The following is a 19,469-nucleotide window of genomic DNA, read 5'->3' as shown; positions in this document are numbered from 1 at the left end:
AATATGAGAGCCCAGAAAAAGATCCAAAGTAAGGAGCCAGGAAGGGGGAGAGTTGTCCAAGTGGCAGATTTAGGCTGGATGTCAAGAAAAACTCTAAACAATCAAGAACTGTCTAAAGTGGAATGAGCTGCCTGAGGATGAGGCTCTGTGTGTGTGTGTGTGTGTGTGTGTGTGTGTGTGTGTGTGTGTGTGTGTGTGTTGGGAGGGGGGCCACTTTCAAGTTTTTAAACAAAGAATGAGCAGTAGTAGTCTAGGAGGTTACAGAGAGCATTCATCCTCAGACATGGGTTGTACTAGTTGGCCTCTGACATCCTTTCCAATTGTTAAGATTCAGTGTTTCTGTGCTAGTCAGCCCCTTTATCCAGGGGCAAGAATGAGTAAACCCACAGGCGCATTCTCACTTACAAAACCTGCCCCTGGGAAGCTCTCCATTTCCTTTCCCATTCTCCTCCCCATCTCCTTTATCCCCTAGTTTTCTTCCTCTCTCCCTTTTATCCTTCCACTAGCTTTATATTCATGAAGTGACTACAACACTGGGCTCTCCCTAAGGCAGGGGAAGAAGAAAGGAAAAAGTGGAGAGGAGAAGAGGAAGAGGGAAGGGAGACAGGTTTTGGACACTGGAAAGAACTGATGGGCCCTTCCTCATTCCTGGACCTAATCCAGATTTGTCTATGTGCCTGCATTGCATGAGGACTGTGGCTCTCTCTTTCCACTGCACTTTTCTGGCTAAATCTTGGGGGTAGAGGGAGAGGCTCAATTGTTTCCCAAGAGGACTGGGCTCACCTGTTTCCTTAGTTCAGCAGTTCCTTTGGGCACATTGATCAAGGATTCGTAGGTCTCTACGTAAGTCTCTTTGGTGCCATGTAGATCTACACTGGCTGCTGACACCATCCCTTTCACAGGTCCAAATCAGAGTAAGGAGGTAGCTTTCAGGAATTCCAAGTGGTGAGCTTTGTGAAATCTGCACTGGGTCCTGTCCTGTCTACTCCCCCCTCCTGCCACCCCAGTTCCCATCCCCATTTTAATTCTTCAGGCCAGGATTCCTTATCCCGGTAATGACAGATCTTTGGTGAGCATGAACTCACCACCAATGAAGAGGAAATCCAAGCAATGATTAAGAACAATTTTGTTCAGCTGTATGCCAAGAAATATGATAATCTGAGTGACAGAGATGAATATTTTAAAAATAGTAAATGCCCAGATTAAGAGAAGAGGAAATGGGATACTTAAATAAGTCTATTTTAGAAAAAAGAAACTGAAAATAAAGTCAAAATGGGTACTATTTACAAATGAAGAATGATACCATAAGCAAATTAAGAGAGTATGGAATCATTTATCTGTCAAATTTATGGGCAGAGTAAGAATGTAGAACCAAAGAGATATAGAGTAAAAAAATGTAAAATAGATCACTTTGATTATATTTAATTAAAAAGCTTTTGCACAAACAAAGCTAATGTAACCAAGATTACAAGGAAAGCAGAAAACTGGGAAAGAATGTTTGAAACAAATATCTCTGATAAAGACCTCATCTCTCAAATATATGGAGAACTGAGTCAAATTGATAAAAGTACAAGTCATTCCAAGTGATAAATGGCCAAAGGATATGAGCAGACATTTTTCAGACAAAGAAATCAAAGCTATCTATAATCATATGAAAAAATGCTGTAGATCACTATTGATCAGAAAAATGCAAATGAAAACAACTCTGAGGTATCACCTCAACCTATCAGAGTGGCAAATATAACAAAAACAGAAAACGTTGGATGTTGGAAGGGATGTGGGAAAACTGGGATGTTAATACACTGTTGGTGGAGTTGTGAAAAGATCCAACCACTCTGGAGAGCAATTTGGAACTATGCCCAAAGGGTTATAGAACTGTAGAAACCCCTTGATCCAGCGATACCACTACTAGGCTTATATCCAACAGACATTGCCAAAAAGAGAAAAAGACCCATTTGTACAAAAATATTTATAGGAGCTCTTTTTGTGGTGGCTAAGAATTGGAAATCAAAGAAATGCCCATCATTTAGGGAATGGCTAAACAAACTGTGGTATATGATGGTGATGGAATATTACTGTGCTATGAGAAATGATAAGCAGGATGACTTCAGAAAGGCCTGGAAAGACATGGGTGAAATATGTATAGTGAAGTGAGCAGGACCAAGAGAACATTGTGCACAGAAACAGCGATATTGTTTGATGAAGAACTGTGAATGTTATAACTATTGTCAACAATACAATGATCCAAGACAATCCCAAAGGACTATGGATGAATCATACTATCCACCTCTAAAGAAAGAGCTGACAGTGATGGAACAAACTGAAGCATGCTATTTTTTACTTTCATTAATTTTTTCTTTTAATCAAGTTTTCTTCTAAAAAATGACAAATATGGTAATGTTTTACATAATCATACATGTGTAACCTATATCTGGTTGCTTAGCACCTTAGGGAGCGGGGAGAGGAGGGAGGGAAGGAGGGATAAAAATTGGAACCCAAAACTATAAATAAAAATGTTTATTACATTTACAAAGAAAGAAAAAGAAACTAAACAAGCCATCAAGGAGATCCCTAGGGAAAAAATACCCAGGACCAGATGGATTTATATTTGAATTCTATCAAACACTTAAACAATAATTAAGTCTAATGCTCTTTAAAATATTTGAAAAAAAAGGTAAAAGTTCCTTTTATGACACAAATAGGGTGCTGATACCTAAAGCAGGAAGAGCAAAAACAGAGACAAAATACTAGAGACCAATATAATCCAAGAATATTGAATAAAATACTAGCAAGGAGATCACAGCTATATATCACAAAGCTCATACACTATGACCAGTTGGGATTTATACCAACAGTGCAGGGCTGGTTCTATATTAAGAAAACTATCACCAAAATTGATCATATCAAAAAAATCGTATGATTATCTCAATAGATGCAAAAAAAAGCTTTAGAGAAAATAGAGCATCTGTTTCTATTAAAAACAGTAAAGAACATAGGAATAGATGGAGCTTTCCTCAAAATGATACCTGGTATCTATCTAAAACTAACAGCAAGCATTATCTGTAGTGGGGATAGGCTAGAAGCTTTCCCATTAAGATTAGGGGTGAAGAAGGATGCCTATCATCACCTCTATTATTCAATATTGTTCGAGAAATGCTAGTCACAGTAATAAGACAAGAAAAAATGCATTGAAGGAATTAGAATAGGCAGTGAAGAAAAAAACTCAGTCTTGCAGATGGCAAGATGATATGTTCACAGAATCCTAGAGAATCAACTAAAAAACTTGTTGAAATAATTAACAACTTCAGCAAAGTTAACAGGATGCAAAATAAATCTACATAAATAATCAGCATAGATCTATAATACCAACAAAGTGCAGCAGGAAGAGACAGAAAGAGAAATTCCATTTAAAATAACCACAGACAATATAAATACTTGAGAGGCTACCTGCTAAGGCAAAACCTAGCAATTATGTGAACACAACTACAAAACATTTTTCATAGAAATAAAGTCGAATCTAAACAAGTAGAAAAATATAACCTGATCATGAGTAAGCCAAGCCAGTATAATAAAATGACAATTCTATATAAATTGATTTGCTTATTCAGTGCCAGACAAATTAAATTTTCTTCAGACATTAAATTTTAAATTTTTTTCATAAAACTAGGGAAAAAAGCTTTTAAAAATTCACCTAGAAGAACAAAAGGTCAAGAATGTCAATGGAATCAATGAGGAAAAATAGTGAAGGGTGGTGACTTACCAGTACCAGATCTCATCCAAACAAAGTTGGTACAGGGGAAGAAAAAGTGTGAAGGATCAGTGGATTATATTAGGAACACAATAGATAGTACTCAGTGATCATAGCAATCTTGTGTTTGATAAACCAAACAGCCAAGATCTGGGGACAGGAAATCAGTATCTGACAAAAATTGTTGGTGAGTGAACCTAGAAAAGTTTGGGAGAAACTAGGCATACATGCATATCTCACTTGTTTTGTGAAATTAGGTCAAAATCGGCACATGATTTAATCATAAAGGGTGATGAGTTAGGGAAGCATGGAATATTTTACTGTCACATGTTATGATGAATGTACAGACCACCTTATTATCCACAAGGATTTTATGAAACCCTGGATTAATAAGATCAAAATGCCCTCCAACTGAACTCCAAACTGAACCTAGATAGTTAGCATATAAGTCCCCATCTACTGCCTTATTTCCCCAGGATAGTTAAGTCCCTCTCTTGTAAAAACATCTGGGCATCGTTGTCCTTGCCAAATCCCTTTTGGAGTCATATAATCTTATCATAGAGTTTTCTATCAAACTGATTGGCATGCCATACGTTCTTGTTATAGTTGAAATTGTTAAAACGATTCATATTTTATACATTCTTATTATAGTGTTTGCTTTTAAGTTGAATTGTGTCATACTGATGAAACTGAGACCACCCTGTTTATATACCTATACCAAAAAGGTGTCTGACATCCTTTTCTGGAAGGAATCCCCACATGATTCATGCCTGCTTGTTCCTGGGACAAATAAACTGGTACTGTGTTTTTTCCTGTCTGTTTCTGATATGTTGTTTTTATAGGAAGCCAGGTATGAAAAATAAAATTTGATGACACAGATTTATGGAAAAAGAAAGAATTTGTAACCAAACAAGAGATAGAGAGCAGAATGGGCTGAATAATTTTGATTACATCAAATTTTTTTTTTTTTTTAGTGAGGCAATTGGGGTTAAGTGACTTGCCCAGGGTCACACAGCCAGTAAGTGTTAAGTGTCTGAGGCCAGATTTGAACTCAGGTACTCCTGACTCCAGGGCTGGTGCTCTATCCACTGCGCCACCTAGCTGCCCCGATTACATCAAATTTAAAATGTTTTTCACAAAAAAACCAAGGCAGACAAAATTAGAAATAAACCAGAAGGCTGTAGGGAAATTACAGCGTACATAATACATTATTTTTTTTTTGGTGGGGCAATGAAGGTTAAGTGACTTGCCCAAGGTCACACAGCTAGTAAGTGTCAAGTGTCTGAGGCTATATTTGAATTCAGGTCCTTCTGAATCCAGGGCTAGTGCTGTGCCACCTAGCTGCCCCAATACATTCTTACATAATGTGAATTGGTGCCCTGAGGTAAAGAAGGAAGTGAGGCTTGGATCCAGGAAGGGGATCCCGTGGCCAGGAAGAGAGGAGGCTGGCATATGGTTCAAGGACACATGAGGGACAGGGAAAAAAAGAACTGGAGAAATTCAGAAACCCATGGGTGGCAGGACCAGCCACTTGGGGGCCTGGCTGTAACTGACAGGAAGAACAGGTGGAGGGCACATAAGTAGGGCCAGAGATGGACACAGACAGGAGAAGATGGGCAACTGTGGAGGCCTGCGACAGACATGCAGTAACTGAGCACAGCTGGATGGGAGAGACACTTGGGGCTGGACATGCTGGTGGATGGAGCTGGGCAAAGGTCTCCTTTATCAGCCCCTCTTGCAACCTCAAGGTCTCAAGCCAAGCCCTGATCCAGTGGTGGTGGTGGTGATCTCTCTGCTCCTCTTTTTTGCTTTTCTTGGAGACTGTCTCCCTTTCCCTCTTTCTCCCTTGTTCCCTCTTCAACCCCCCCCCCTTCTATTTCCCTTTTTCTCTCTCTCCCTCTCTGTCTGAGTCATGTGTCTTTTTCTTTCTCTAGTAAGAAAGTGACCAACCAAGGAGTAGGAGTAAAGAGAGAGAGGACAGTACTGTAAAGCTACCCTTGTTCTTTTCCCAGAATGCAGCTTTCAGAATTTCAAAAATAAAATCATATTTGCATAATGCAAATTTACATAAAGCTACAAATGTCTGGTCTCCGCAGGTCTGCCTCTCTAACTTTTCTAAGATTCTATTTTTCTCCTTAACTTCTTTCTTATTTAATTTTTTTTTTTTTAGTGAGGCAATTGGGGTTAAGTGACTTGCCCAGGGTCACACAGCTAGTAAGTGTTAAGTGTCTGAGGTCGGATTTGAACTCAGGTACTCCTGAATCCAGGGCCAGTGCTCCATCCACTGCGCCACCTAGCTGCCCCTCTTATTTAATTTTAAGGTTAGATTTATCTCCCTCTCACCAGGGCAACTTGAGGTTCTCTACTTGTATACTTTTACTGTCTATTTCCTCCTGTAATTCATTTCACATTTCCTTTAAGGATTTGGATGTTATATCATTTGCTTTTGATACTACTACATTTTAAGCAACATGTAGTTTCCCTGCTTATTCCTTTCAATTAGGTCTATTTTTCTTTTGCTGTCTTTGAGACCATGATTGCTACCCCTGCCTTTTTTACTTCAGTAGCAGCATGAGATTCTATTCTAGCCCTGCATGTTATCTCTCTGATTGCCTCTGTTTCAAGTGTATTTCTTGTAAAAACAAACAGAAACCATATTCTTGGATTCTGGTTTCTAATCCCTTTTGTTATCCACTTCTCTTTGAGGGTGAGTTCATCACATTGACATTCACGGTTATGATTACTAACTGTGCAGTTCCCTCCATCCCATGTTCTTCTCCTTATCCTTCTCTCTCTCGCTTTTTATCCTTTCCCTCCACAAATGTCTGTTTTGCTCCCGAATGCTGCCATTTTTATCTGCCCCCAGTTCTGACTCCCCTTTCTCTTACCCTTTATTCTCCTACTTCCCTAGTTGGTAAGAGAGACTTGTATTGCCAATTGAGTATGCACATGTATTTTTCCTGTCTGAAACAATTTACATGTGAGGTTCAAATTTTGCCCAATCCACCCTCCATTTTTCCTTCCATTGTAAAAGTTCTTCATTGGACACCTCTTTTATATGAGACAATTCCACCCCCCCCCCAATCTTTCTCTTTCACCTTCTCCCACTGCATCCCTTTCTCACCTAAACATTTTTAATCATCTCAACCTAATCAACTCCCTCCCAGACCGTTCTTCTCGATAGAGTCCTTCTAACTTCCTAATAATGATAAAATTCTGAGAAGATACATAAATCATCTTCCCTTATAGAAAGCTGCACAAGTTAACCTTCTTGAGTCCATTATGCTTATTCTTTCATGTTTACCTTTTTTGGGTCCTCTTGAGTCTTGTAGGTGATTTTCTATTTGGCTCTGGTCTTTTCATCAGGAATGTTTGAAAGTCTTCGATTTCATTAAAGATTGCTTTTTGTCTTGAAAGACTATACCCCATGGAGAGTAAGCCTGTGGTCACCAGTTTGTTTTCAGAGACAGTGTCTCCAGCCCCCCGGATGTGTTGTCTACAAAATGTTTTAATACTAGATGTGTGTCAGCAGAAAGCAATTTTATAGTTACCGGCATGTTCTCAGAGACAGTGTCTCCAGCCCCAAATGTCTCGTCTGGTGAATGTTTTAAGATTAGATGTGATTCCCCTGAAAGTAATTTTGTAGTAACTGTTAAGTTCTCAGAGACAGTGTCTCCTGCAACAAGTATCTTTTCCTCTGAGTGTTTGGACACTAGATGCATTTCCCCAGAAAGCAGTTTTGTAGTAACAGGAATGTTTTCAGAAACAGTGTTTTCAGGCACAAGTATCTTTTCCTCTGAGTGTTCGGAGACTAGATGTGCTTCCCCAGAAAGCAAGCCTGTAGTAAGTGGAATGTTCTCAGAGATGGTATCTTCATCCACAAGTATTTTTTCCTCTGGATATTATAGTTGTCCTGACTTTGGTTTTCTTCTCTAAAAAAATATGATATGTCATGAGGGACGGCTCTCAGGGAGGGGGAGAGGGAGAAGTAGGTATGGAATACAATGTTTTAAGAAAGAGAAAACATTGATAATTTAAAAAAAAACAAGTCAGGTCTCAAGGATATTAATGGAGGGAGGGGGGAAGAGGGTAGAACAGGGTTTTGAACACATGGAGAGACCACCACCACTGCTGGATCCAGGGCTAGGCTTGGGACCTCCAGTACAGGGAGAGGAGATCTTTGCTCTGCTCTGGCCACCTGCTGGAGTGCCCAGCCCCTGTGTGTCTGGCTTCTGTCCATCCATGCTCAGGTATCTTGTGCCTGTCCCCAGGCCCCACATGTCACCTGTTCTTGCCTGCCTGGGTCCATATCCAGGCCCAAAGTGTCTGTACCTCATCCTCTATGTTCTTTCTTTCTTTTTTTTTTTTTTTGGTTCCAGCCAGGACCCCATGTAGCTGGCATTGGCCTTTCATCTACCTCCTGTTCTCACTTCTCTGTCCCTAGGCCCTTGGTATCCCTGTGCTGATCCCCTCCTTCTATGGACATATGAACCCCTTCCAGCTTCCCTTTCTCTTTTCCCTTAATTGCGAGGCAAAGTTGCATTTCATAGAAAACAGAAGGAATAAGTGACACCAATTTGGAAAAATTGTACAGGATTTTAACCCCTAAAATGAAAATAGATAGCAGAATGGATTACAAAAAAAAGTCCAACAATATGCTGCTTCCTAGAAACACATGTAAAAATGTGAGATATACAGAGTTAAAATAAAGGGCTGGAGTACAATGTATTGTGCCTCAGTCTGTACAAAAAAAGCAGTGGTAGCAAATCATGATATCAGACAAAGTCAAAGCTAAAATACATTTAATTAAAAGACATAAACAAGGAAACTACATTATGATAAAAGGAACTGAAGCAATATCAATATTCAACTTATGCACCAAATGCCATAGCATCTAACTTTTTTTTTGGTGAGGCAATTGGGGTTAAGTGACTTGTCCAGGGTCACACAGCTAGTAAGTGTTAAGTGTCTGAGGCCGGATTTGAACTCAGGTCCTCCTGAATCCAGGGCTGGTGCTCTATCTGCTGCACCACCTAGGTGCCCCAAGCATCTAACTTTTTTTTTTAATCTTTTTTTTAGTGAGGCAATTGGGGTTAAGTGACTTGCCCAGGGTCACACAGCTAGTAAGTGTTAAGTGTCTGAGACCGGATTTGAACTCAGGTCCTCCTGACTCCAGGGCCGGTTCTCTATCCACTGCGCCACCTAGCTGCCCCAGCATCTAACTTTTTAAAAGAAAACTTAGTGGGTAAAGCAATGGCTCTGGACTCAGGAGGATCTGAGTTCAAATCCGGGCCTCAGACACTTGACACTTACTAGCTGTGTGACCCTGGGCAAGTCACTTAACCCTCATTGCCCCACAAAACAAAACAAAACAAAACAACAAAAAAGAAAAGTGAATGACAGGTAGAAATAGAAAGAAATACTATAATAGTGGTGGATTTTAATCTTCCTTTCTCAAAATTAGACAAATCTAATCAAAAAAGCAATAAGAAAGAAGATAAAGAAGTGAATAGAACCTTAGAAAAGCCAGATATGAGATATATCTGGGGAAAACTGAATGGAAATAGAAAGGAATATCCCTTTTTCTCAGAGGTACATGGTATCTTTACAAAGATTGACCATATAGTAGGGCACAAAAATTTTATAGCTAAAAGCAGAACTATTAAATGTTTCCTATAAAGATCACAGTGCAATAAAAATATATTGAGGGGCAATAGAAATATAGAAAAAAAACTAATTGGAATCTAAAGAGATTAATCTTAAAGAATGTATGGGTGAAATAATAGAATCAATTAGAAATTTTATTAAAGAAAATGACATTAATGAAATAAGATGACAAGATATATGGGATACAGAAAAATCAGTAAGCAGAGGCAAATTTATATCTCTAAGTGCTTACATCAACAAAAAAGAAAGAACAGACTAATGAATGGGGTAGTCAAATAAAATAAAAACTAGAAAAAGAACAAGTTAAAAACTCCAATTAAACACTAAACTGGAGAGCCTAAAAATTAAAGGTGAAATTAATCAAATTGAGTGTAAGAAAACTATTGAATTAATAAATAAATCTAGGAGCTGGTATTATAAAAAATCAATAAAAAAGATAAAGCATTGGTTAGCATGACTGACAAAAGAAACAGAAGAAAACCAACTTGCTAGTATAAATGAAAAGAGTGAATATACTACTGAACAAGATGAAATCAAAGCAATTATAAGGAATTATTTTGCCCAATTACATGCCAATAAATTTAACAACTTATGTGAAATGAAAGACTACTTACAAAAATTCAAACTGCCTGGATAAGCAGAAGAAGAAATAGAATATCTAAACAGACCTATTTTTTTTAAAAGAAATTGAACAGGATAAAGGAATTTACTAAGTAAAAAGCACCAGGACCAGATGGAATGACAAGCAAATTTTATCAAATATTTAAAGACCCACTAATTCCAATATAAAATAAATTATTTGGAATAATAGACAAAGAAAAGGTCCTACCAAACTCCTTTTATAAAGCAAATACAATACTGATCTCTAAGCTAGAAAAAATAAAAACAGAGAAAGAAAATCATAGACCAGTTTCATTAATGAATATGGATGGAAAAATCCTACATAAAATACTAGAAAAAAGACTTCAAGAACATATTACAAAGATTATACATTAGGACAAAGTAGGATTCATACATAGAATGCAGGGATGGGTCAAGCTAAGGAAAACTAATAATATAATTGATTATATCAATGAGAAAGGTTAAAAAAACATATGGTAATATAAACAGATACAGAAAAAGCATTTGATAAAGGAGAACACTCATTTCGAATACAAACACTTGAAAGAATAGGCAAAAATGGATTTCTTTTAAATCAATAAGAAGCATTTACCTAACACCATCAGTAAGCATTGTTGGTAATGGGCATAAGCTAGAAGAGCTCCCGGTAAAGTCATGTGGGAATCTAGGCTGCTCACTGTCAACAATATTATTCAATATCGTATAAGAAATCTTGGCAATAGTGATAAGAGAAGAAAAAGACCAAGAAGGAATCAGAGGACTCGTGATGAAGCATACTATCCACCTCCAAAGAAAGAACTGATATTGACTGAACACAGACTGCAGCATGCAGTTTTTAACTTTATTTCTTTCATTTTTTTCCTGGTATTTGAGTTTTCTTATACAAAATGACTAATATGCTAATGTTTTACATAATTGCATGTGTATAACCTATACCTGATTGTTTATTGCCTCAGGGAAGGTGAATGGAAGGGAGAAAAGAATGGAGAGATGTTGGAACTCAAAACTTTGAGTAAAAATGTTAATTAAAACATAAGAAAAGCCATAATAATAAAGGTAGCAAGTAAAGAAAAAGACAAGAAAAGTATAGAGATCCCTCCACAGAATAATGAGGAGCAGAATACGCAGAACGCAGAGAACATTCTATACAATAACAGTTGTATTGTTTTAGGAACAACTTTGAGTAACCAAGTCATTCTGACTATTAGTAGGCCTCCACCAGTCGCGGATGACCATGGATCAGTGCCTTGAAGAGCCACAGGCCACAGTGTGGCTGTGCAGTCTGATACAGGAGCCACAGCTCCTGAGTGACTTATAACCGGTAACTGCCACATCCCGTGCTGTATCTACCCCATGAGGAGTAGCTGGAGTGTCCTCTCCAGGGCGCTGGCCTGGGCGGATCAATATGGAAAACGAGCTGTTGCCCACGCAGCAGGTTTTCCCTCTCTGCAACATTGGTGGTTCCAAAGGAGAGGCAGAGCCAATACAGTTTGGCACCTGTGCCGCTGCAGGAGTTGCCAGAGGGATGTGATGTCCAACAGCCAACTGCCTAAGGGACTCCTGATTTTTCCTCGGGGTTAACTCCTGAAGCCTTTCCCATATATGGGTATAGCTGCAAGGCAGTGGAGGTTTAAGATCAGGGTTACCTTCCCCTAAGTGGGTTGCCTGCCAAGGCTAACGAGCCCCACCTGCCCAAAGCAACTGGTTTTAAGGTGCCAGTGACTCACCTTCACCCCTTCTCCTGTTAGTGGAAACAGTTCCGCCATGAGAAGGCCAGGAGTTGGGCTTCGGTTGCCAGAGGCTATTGGAGACGCACGCTATTGGAGCATTTTATAGAGAGTGGGAGCTTATCCCCACTCTCACCCCGGCATGACAAAACTTTGGAACCATTCTGACTATTAGAAATATAACACATTAGTCATCTTTTCCACTGATCAACCTCAATCTTAAAGAAGTACCACTTAGTTTCTTAATCACTGACATGGTACGATTTGATACCTGCTGCTGATTAGCATCAACCCAGACCCCTGGGTTTAGGAAGTTTAGGAAGGAAAACAGCTGCTATAATATAAAAAAACCCCTGACATGTATATATATAGACTTACTTGTACTGGTAGACATCACAAAGATTGGGTGGGGAAGGGAAGGGGAAAAAAGAAGGGTGCATGATAACTGGATGGTATATTTGAAAGAAATAGCAAATTGTACATTGTATATCAGCAATCTCTGGGCAATGCTCTCTTTTTCTATCCTACTGTGTTATAGAAATGCTTGTTTTATTTCTTTAATTCAGAATAAAATAAATAAAAATTTAGAAAAAGAAATCAACACCTCACCCCATGTATCAATTAATACTACAAACAGATACAGGCATTAGATATGAGAGGGGAATCATGAGAAAATTAGAGGAGCAAAGAAGCAGTGACTTTTCAAATCTATGGATGGGGAAAAGGTCATGACAGAACCAGTCACAGAGAAGATCACAAAAAACAAAAGGGATCATTCTGCCTCTATAACATTGAAGTGTCTTTGCCCAAACAAATCTAATGCAGTTAAATTAGAGTGGTAACAGTTAAATGAGGAAAAACATCTTTGTAGTAAATTTCTCTAATGAATGTTGCATATGCAAGACATATATGTCATTGATTCCCATAGGAATCATTAAGAGAGATTCTTCAAGATGTCAAAGCATATGAACAGGAAGTTTTCAAAAGAAGAAATCTAAGCTATCCATGGCCCTATGAGAAAATGTTCCAAATCCCTCAGAATTACACAAGTTTGTAAATCACAGACACCCACAGGCTCACAGACAGTCTCTTCTTGGTTGCACAACAACCTCCATGGAGGTGGCCCTTTCACCAGGTTCTGCTTGAAACCAGAAAACAATATATACTATTAAATGAACCATCACCATACCAAAAAGATAATGGAGTGAAGGGGAGGGTAAGGGTTCAGACAATGTCTCCTCTCTCTCCATTCCCAAGGTTCCGTGAGTTTAAAGGAAATCTGCTGTTAACTGTCCACTGACTTCCCAGGATCTTGTTTGATTCCAGCAATGAATCAGAAGGAAATCATTGCCGGTGCCCAAGCACCCTGGAAGAGCCTGGCACAAGAGCAAGATCAGCTCAGAGGCTTCTGGATTCACTGACACTCTCCAAAGGACAGCTCCTCCTGACTGTAGGGTCAGCAGGGCCAAGATTTTTTTCATATGTTAAAGAGTCAGAGAGGAAGATGAATCATAACAACTGTATACATTAAAGAGTTGGGAGAATTGGGAATGCCATTCCCAGGCTCAAAAAGTTTAAGGAAATGCAGAGGCGACAATCAACAAAATCAGTCAGACCCATGTCTCACAGACATCAGTGGGGAAGCAACTCCTGTAGAGAAGGGGCCCTTCGACTTCTCAAACTACCAAAGAATTATTTTATACAGCAAGGAAAATAACAAAGTTCATCTGGCAGAACAAAATTTTAAGAATATCATGGGAATCAATAAAATAAAGATGTGAAGGAAGACAGCCTAGCCATACCAGATCTCAAGCTGTATTATAAAGCACTATTATCAAATCAACCTGGTACTGGCTAAGAAAGAGAGTGCCAGATCTGTGGAAGAGATGAACTACACAATTCATTGTAGTAAATGGCCATAGTAATCTAGTATGTGATAAACCCAAAGATTCAAGCTTTTGGGACAAAAACTCATTATTTTACCAAAACTGCTAGAAAAATGAGAAAACAGTATGGGAGAAACTAGGTACAGACCAACATCTCATATTGTACACCAAGATAAGCTCAAAATGGGTGCATTCTTTACACAGAAAAGCTGATACCATAAGTAAATTAGGAGAGCAAGGAATCATTTACCTGTCAAATCTATGGAGAAAGATGAATAGGAAGAGGTGGTTGTAAGGCAAAGAAATCAAAGCTATCCTTAGTCATATGGAAAAAGGTCTAAATCAAAATTGATAAGAGAAATGCATATTTCAAAATAACTGAGATACCACCTCAAACCTATCATATTTGTTGACATGTCTGACAAGGGCAAGGACAAGTGCTTCAGAGGGTGGCAAAAATTGGGATATTGATGCATCATTCCTAGAGGTATTGGGGAGGAAAATTTGAAAAGACAGCAAAAGGCATAAAACAGTGCATAGCCTTTGATTCAGTACTAGGTCTGTATCCAATAAAGATCAAACAAAAAAGTAAAGGATGTATGTGTATAAAAATATTATAAACCACACTTCATGGTATATCATAAATGGAAAAATGACCTTATCATAAAATATCATACTGATAAAAAATCAGAAGGGAAATAGATCATGTACCTGTCACTGCTATGAGTAAGAAATGTATCTTTAACCAAATGAGCAGTAGACAGTTATAAAAGGTACAATCAGTAACTTTGATTACTTACAAGTGAAAAGCTTCTGCATAAACAGCACTAATATAACCAGGATAAGAAGGGAAGTTGTTGATTGGGAAAATGTCTCGATCAAATTGGGTGTAATATCCAAGATATACAACTTTCCCCTGTGGATAAATGGTCAAAGGATATGAACAAGTCTCAAAAGAATGACTGCAATGTATGTGTAACTATGAGAAAAAAATGCTCCAAATCACCAATAATAAATGAAATACAAAACAAAAGATCCCTGAGGTTTCGCCTGCAACTCTATGAAATGACAAAAAGGACAAAGAAAGTAGATGTGCATTCACTGGGGAATGGCTAAACAAAGCAGGGGTCATGAGCGTCATGGAATATTACTACTACAATGGGAGAAATGATGGAGGGGATGAATACAAAGAAATACAGAAAGAGCACTGATGGTGAGAGAAGTAAGCAGAGGCAAGAAAACAGTAGACATGGTGAGCACAACAATTTAAATGGAAAGAAGAATGTACCAAAAATTAGAAGTACATGGAATGACATGTTAAAGATTAATTAGGAGGGGCAGCTAGATGGCGCAGTGGATAGAGCAGAGTCAGGAGTACCTGAGTTCAGATCTGGCCTCGGACACTTAACACTTACTAGCTGTGTGACCCTGGGCAAGTCACTTAACCCCAATTGCCTCACTAAAAAAAAAAAGATTAATTAGGAAGGAATCAAAACAAGATATGACACCATCAACTTAGCTCTTCCTGGAGGGGAGAGGTCCACAGCTGGTACACTGCTCACATTTTCCAAATGTATCCATCACTCCGACTGACTTTTTTCTTCCTCCGACAACAAAAAAACACTCTTTGTCACATGGGATGGCTCTTAGTGAGGGGAAGAGAGATACATGGGATACCTCGATGATGTAAAAAAAGAAGACATCGAAAACATTTTTAAAGAGGTCAAAAATCTCAAGGATATAATTGGAAGGAGGAAAGAAAGGGGTCTGGGTTGATGCTAATCAGCAGCAGGTATCAAATCGTACCATGTCAGTGATTAAGAAACTAAGTGGTACTTCTTTAAGATTGAGGTTGATCAGTGGAAAAGATGAGTAATGTGTTATATACAGAAGCAACCAAACACAATAACATAATCTTTACTGTTATGGGGAAATTGTTGGGGGGTTTGGGGTAGGGGGTTGATGTTTGGGATCCTTAGAAATTCCTCTTTAAAGAATTACATCCTCTTGCACACAAATCCAATAGGATAAAATAATAGTTTATTTAGGGCCTGGGGAAGGGAAACCAAGAGAAAAATCCTTGGACTTCTTCTCGTGGGGAGGAGGCATAGCACAGCGGCGGGGTTCTGAGATACCTATCTCCTCAAGCAGGTACTTTTATAGAGAACTGATGGGGGTGATCATCTGACTGTGGAAAGTTCCCTTATGGAGGGAGGACCATCCCCCACTGGTGGTGGCTGGGGGAATTGGGTGAGGGGTGGCTGCGGATCTCTCAAGCCATCTCTCTCCTCCTCAAGCCACAAAGGCAGCAGCCACACCTCATCTTATCTCCAGAGGGGTGGGGGAGACTGGAATGAAGGGTGGTGGTCCTGGAGCTGGCTCAGTCCTGATCTGGTGCCACTTATCTCTTTAGGTGTCTCTGTCCTTTGGTTTAGTTTCTCAAGGAGAAGTTTCTTTGATGTACCCCAGAAAACTTCTGGGGTGCTAGGCCCATAGCATTTACCCACTTCTCTCTATATAAGGAAAAGGGGCAAAGATTCATCTTCTGTAACTACTTCATGCTGAGCAGGGTTGAAGAAATCACAGTGGGGGGAGGAGGGGAGGAAGTGGGGAAGGCCTGGTCTGGAGTGTGAGGAGATGTGAGGTCCAGAGGGCGGGAGGAGACATGAAGGCACAGTGGGTGTCTGCCCTGAGGTTGAATCCTGGAGCCTAGATGGAACAGACTTAAAAATTTAAAAGAGACCAGGGCAAAAAATGAAAAAGGACTTATCAGATAAGGAGTAAAGTGTAGCCGTTTTTCTTCAGCTGGAGCCAGCAAGACTGAATGCAAGCCAGGGTGTGTCCTGCCTTAAAAGAATTAAGTAATCGGATCAAAGCTTAATTCTGTGTAGTTCAATGGTTAGACTAAAAAAATATTTCTCTTTGCAACTTTTACACATTACAAATAATTCCCAATTTAAGCTATTCTACCACAAAAGATTTTAAGAGTAGCAGTAAACAGATCAACAACTCTGAGATAACTACAGGTTATTTCTCCTGGTCTATGCAGTGAACTAAGACCCCATATGCTAGGAATTTCTTACTGAGCTTGCTTTTTCTTGACATCATGCACTAATAAGGGCCAAGGTGAAGAGAGTAAAACCAGGAAGGGATGAAGGAATTTGTGATCCTCTTGCAAGCATATTAAAGGCAGTGTCAGTCTACATTTAAGGGATGTTCCCCCACTCCCCACAACCTTTGGCTTTGATGGAATAATAGGACCTGAATGAGAGAGTAAGACAGGGGTCGCCCTTGTGTCATCCATAGACTTACCTCCTATGTCCAGCTTGACCCTGGGCTTGGCCATAGAGATGTCAGTGACAAGGGGCTGACCAGGAGACTGAACTGCAGGGAGCTGGGTTTTCACTTGGCCAACCTCTTGGGGGCTGCACTGGGGACAAGGAGTTAAGGGAGGTGGCCTCACCTTTGAGGAGTGTCACCCACTATGGTGTCCCAGCTTACTGCAGCTGCCAAAATCTCAGCCACCCAGAGATCTGCTGGTAGCAGACGTGATGGTTGCTGCTATTAGCGAAGCTTGTTTTATGGAGCAGGCACGAGCCTCCTTTTTTCTCTCTTTGGCTACTGCAAGGTCCCTGTTATGAAAAATCTTAAAAGCAATATCAAGACATTGTGAGGGTGGGGTTTGGGGACCCAGTCTAATTTCTGGAGTTTTCTCCTAATGTCAGGAGCAGATTGGCTAATAAAATGTATATTGAGGACTGTTATTCCTACATCCCTTTCTGGATCTAGATTAGTATATTTTTTTCAGAGAGTCCACTAGGCGACTCATGAAAAGAGCTGGGTTTTCCTCTGGCCCCTGTGTGATCTCCTTCACCTTCTCATAATTGATTTGCTTCTTAATCCCCCTTCTCATTCCCTCAACAAGGCAGGTGATCATGTGGTTTCTACGGGCCTTGTCTTCTCTGTCATGATAGTCCCATCTTGGGTCCACAGTTGGAACAGCTGTAGTTCCAGGAACCCCAGCCCAATTTCCAAGCTCTGAGTATTCATCACCCACTTGTACAGCCAGGTCCCAAATCTGTTTTTTCTCATCGACGGTACAACAGCTGGCAAGAATAATTTGCAAGTCGGTCCAGGAAAGGTCAAACTGCATTGTCACAGACTTAAAGCATCTATGAACTTTGTGGGCTTCTCTGAGTAACACCCCAATTTCTCTTTAATCTGAGACAAACTGCTCATGGAGAAAGGAACATGTATTAGGGTTACACCATTCCCAGTGGGAAATTCCCTTAATGGAAGCAGGGCAGCAGTGGAAGACGCTGGTAGGGACCTGGGTGAAATAGGTTGGGGAGGGAATAAGGGGGCTAATGGAATAGGTGGCTCAGGTGGAGGTGGAGCCAGAGGATTGGGTGAAGGAGCCAGGCTAGTCTGTGAAGTGGGCGGGGGAGGGGTAAAGGAGACAGGGGGAATGGGTGTAGGCAACTGCAGATTAGGGAATGCAGATGGGAGCAGCTGCTGAATGGAAAAAAGAGGAGAATAGGGAACGTATTGGAGCTCCCCCAGATTGTGACAAGGGTACAGCTGTGAGGGGTACAGCTGGATGAATTGTGGAGACAGCTGTTGGGCGGGGTAAATGGAAGAATACTGACGTCCACTCCCAGTGTGGCCGGAGGTCGGCTGTGGAGGGCACAGGAGATTGGTTCTGAGATCAGCAGGTGGGCAAAGAGGAGTCCCAGTCATAGAGTGGTATGACAGTGGTTGACCCATAGGGATGGAAGCAGGCAGGGAAGAAGGGGTGAAGTGAGAAACAGGTAGGGAATGAGGCTTAGCAGCAGGAGGGGATGGGGTCCCAGAGGAGGAGCGTGTGCCAGAAAGATTATCTAAACGCTTGGACTTGTGGCGATTTTCTACCACCAGGAGGCAGTCATCTAAGAAATCATTGAATTCCTGTGAGGAACAAGGCATTTTAGGTTTATGGAAAGCCTCCTGTGAGGAAGGTGTTTTAGGGTTGTCCAGAGCCTCCTTAGATTTAGTTGGTTTTGCTGGGCATATTCTGTTCTATTCCTTTCCTTTTGAGTTCTGGCTTAAAGCCATAAAGGCCAAAATGTATGGAATCTCTGTCCATTTCCCTTCACACCTGCAAAACTTGTCCAATTGCAAAATGGTGTTATAGTTAAGAGTTCTATGTAAAGTCCAGTTCTCTTGGGATCCTAACTGATACTTTGGCCAAAGAGTGTTACATTCATAGATCATGCATCCCTTTCTCAAATTTGTAAGTCCAGTCTCTTAGGAAGCACCCCAGCGGTGAACCTTTCGGTACACTCCCTTTCTGCCCCATGGCTGTACCCAGATATCATCCTGTCTAAGGAGAATTGTCTGAACGTGGTTCAGATGTTACGTTGAGCTTTCTCAAGGGAGGGAGACACTGACTGTCTGTCTCATGGAAGAGCCGAGTGTTGGCAAGGGATAGATACACAAACACAAAAGTTCTTACCCAGAAACATGGAGTGCGAGGGTCCAAGCTTTTGAGGCTGGAGGGAGACCCAGGGTACCCGTCACTGTCACATGCAAAAGCTGACTGTCTCTACCTCTCTGTGACTCAAATGGGAGGTTGAGCCAGGTGGGAGAGGGAGAAAAGAAACCCAGAAGGGAGGTTCCTACCTACAGGTTTTGTGTGCCAAGAGGAAAGAGGAAATTTCCTGTGCCTTTCAATGGTGGGTGCCAGTTATGTTATGGGGAAATAGGGTTGGGGTTTGGGACAGGGGTTGGGCTAGGGGTTTGGGGTAGAGGTCTGTCTCTGTTGATAATGACTGGAATCTT

The sequence above is a fragment of the Dromiciops gliroides genome, chromosome X (assembly GCF_019393635.1).
Source record: "Dromiciops gliroides isolate mDroGli1 chromosome X, mDroGli1.pri, whole genome shotgun sequence".
In the NCBI taxonomy this organism is placed as follows: domain Eukaryota; kingdom Metazoa; phylum Chordata; class Mammalia; order Microbiotheria; family Microbiotheriidae; genus Dromiciops; species Dromiciops gliroides.
The sequence above is the reverse complement of the archived record's forward strand: the minus strand, read 5'-3'. Positions refer to the sequence as shown.